The sequence below is a fragment of the Jaculus jaculus genome, chromosome 10 (assembly GCF_020740685.1).
Source record: "Jaculus jaculus isolate mJacJac1 chromosome 10, mJacJac1.mat.Y.cur, whole genome shotgun sequence".
NCBI lineage: Eukaryota > Metazoa > Chordata > Mammalia > Rodentia > Dipodidae > Jaculus > Jaculus jaculus.
In genome coordinates this window covers 39,952,255-39,955,152 of record NC_059111.1, presented here as the reverse complement: position 1 = coordinate 39,955,152, position 2,898 = coordinate 39,952,255, and the positions used below count along the sequence as shown (strand labels likewise).

The window sequence follows — 2,898 nt, the reverse complement described above, 5'->3', positions numbered from 1 at the left end:
CAGAGGCTCTTGGGGCGGAAGTGCGGTCAGAGGTCCGGAGGCCCGAGCTTAGTGTTTTCAGGTGAAACCTGAGGCCCCATAGCGCCTGTGGGCGCGGGCGAGAGCCGGGGATCCGGTCTCAGCGGACGAGTGCAGGCCGGGCTCCCCGCACTGCTGCCCTTCCCGAGCAGCTCCAGCAGTTGAGGGGCGGCACTGTCCTGGGCTCATCTAGCTGCTTCTCCCTCGGTTGCCCGCACCCCTCGGGCTGCCATCACGAAACCTGACAGCTCAAGTCGGAATGGACGAGGAGAGCCTGGAAAACGCCCTGCAGACCTACGGGGCCCAGCTTCAGCAGGTGGAACAGGCGCTAGGTGCCGATCTGGATGCATCAGAGCAGGCGGACCTCCACCAGCTGCAGGGCGACCTGAAGGAACTGATCGAACTCACGAGCCTGGTGTCGATCAGAAAGAGCACACTACTGGCTACGCTGGACCAGCAGCAGCCTACACAGGAGGATGCAGAGTACCTGGCTTTCCAGAAGGCCATTGTGGAAGAGGTGGAGGCGCCTGTCATCCCGGAGACTGTCCCTGGGAGAGAGTTGTGGCCCGGACCCACTTCCCCTGCGCTGGAGGAGGAAGACTGGGAGGATCGCGACCTGGAGGAGCTGAGTGGTACCAAGGTGAACGCCCCCTACTACAGCTCATGGGGCACGCTGGAGTATCACAACGTCATGGTTGTGGGCGCCGAAGAGGCTGAGGATGGCTCGGCCTGCGTCCGTGTACTATATCTGTATCCCACTCACAAGTCCTTGAAGCCCTGCCTGTTCTTCCTGGAGAGAAAATGCCGCTTCAAGGACAACTGCAGGTTCTCCCATGGGCAGGTAGTCTCTGTGGATGAGCTGCGCCCCTTCCAAGACCCAGACTTGAGCTTGCTGCAGGTCGTCTCTGCATGTCTGGAAAAGCACCAGGATGGCCTGTGGTACCCAGCACGAATCACTGATGTAGACAATGGGTCCTACACAGTTAAGTTTGACTCACTGCTGCTGAAGGAGGCTGTGGTAGAAGGGGACAGCATCCTGCCCCAGCTGCGCACAGAGGCCACAGAGTCATCTGACTCAGACAGTGGAGATACAGGTGACTCCAGCTATGCCAGAGTGGTGGAATCCAGCACAGCAGACACTGAGACCTACAGTTCTGCTTTTGCTGGCTGGGAGGTGCACACGTGAGGCATTGGCTCCAAACTCCTTGCCAAAATGGGCTATGAGTTTGGCAAGGGTCTGAGCCCACATGCAGAAGGCCGGGTGGAGACCATCCATGCAGTAGTATTGCCTCCAGGAAAGTCACTGGACCAGTGTGCTGAAATATTACAGAAGAGGTCTAAGGGGGGAAGGACTGGCTCCAACAGGCCGCCAAGGTGCTGGGCAAGTAGGGGTGGCCTCCACTCCCTCAGAATGTGTTTGACTTCCTGAATGAAAAACTGCAGAGCCAGGCTCCTGGGTTCCCAGACACAGGGCAGATGCCCCAGGGAAACAGAACAAGGACATGTACCATGCCAGCAAGAGTACCAAGCAGGCCCTGAGGCTACGGCTCTTCCAGACTGAGGAAAAGATTGAGCGGACCCAGCGGGACATCCAGGGCATACAGGAGGCTCTAACCCGGAATGCTGGCCAGCACAGTGTGGCAACAGATCAACTGCAGGAGAAGCTGGCAGGAGCCCAGCGGAAGCTGGGTCAGCTTCGTGCTCAGGAGGCTGGCCTACAGCAGGAACAGCAGAAGGCAGACACTCATAGGAAGATGATGGAATTCTAGCTACCATACATGGATTGTGGCTAGAGCCCTGGGACCCAGTTCCTAACTACCTTGGCAAAAAGACTAGCAATCATCCTGATTTCTAGAATCCCCTAGAAAGGGGCCATCCCACTCTTAGGCTGGTCCTTGCCAGCCTGGAGTGTGTAGATTCTGCTGAGTAGAAATGGGACTGCAGTAACTTTTGGACTCTTGTCCACCTACCAGTATCTTGGGTTATCTCCTTAGTGAGGACATTAAAGTCATTTTATCGCGAAAAATAAAATAAAATAAACCTAAACAATAAAATATTAAACAACCCAGTCACAAAATGGGGCAGAGCACTGCACAAGGAGTTCTCAGAGGAAGAAATACAACTGGCAAACACACACTTAAGAAAATATTCATCATCCCTAATCATCAGGACAATGCAAATTAAAACAACTATGAGATTCCACCTGACCCCAGTAAGGATAACAAACATTTAAAAATCAAATGAAAACAAATATTGGTGAGGATGTGGAGAAATAGGGGAATGTAAGATGGTACAACCACTATGGAAATAGATATGGAGACTCCTAAAAAGGTTGAGTATACACTTACCAACAGACCCAGTTATAACCTTACTGGGCATTTACCCTACAAGCACTATGTCTCAATTTAGAGGGGTTTGCTCACCCATGTTTATAGCTGCTCAACTCATAATAGCTAAGAGCTGGAATCAACCCAGATCTCCATCATTAGACAAATGGATAACCAAGATGTGGTATATCTACATGATGGAATTTTACACAGCTGTAAGGAAAAATGACACAATTAAATTTGAAGAAAATTTGAAGAAAAATGGGCCAAATATGGAACATATCATTCTCAGTGAACTCACGCAATCGCAGAAAGATAATCATTGTATAGTTTCACTCACCTGTGGCTCCTAACCTGAGTCTTCCAGAGATGCTGACATACCTAATGTCTCTAGTCCCAGACAGTAGGTATTGTAGGGTGGGAGGGGAGGATAAGGGTGTGTGTGGAGGACGCAAAACTGGACCCAAATGGCAATGGTACCATAAAATTATATATCCTGTATATATGTATATATATACATGTATATAATTTTATGTATATGTATATACATGTA

The 2,898-nt window shown here is 51.0% G+C and overlaps 1 pseudogene; it reads left to right on the top strand.

The window, feature by feature from the left end:
- Positions 1-257: 257 nt before the first annotated feature.
- On the top strand, positions 258-1,787 carry LOC101604270 (annotated as a pseudogene).
- The last annotated feature ends 1,111 nt before the right edge of the window (positions 1,788-2,898 follow it).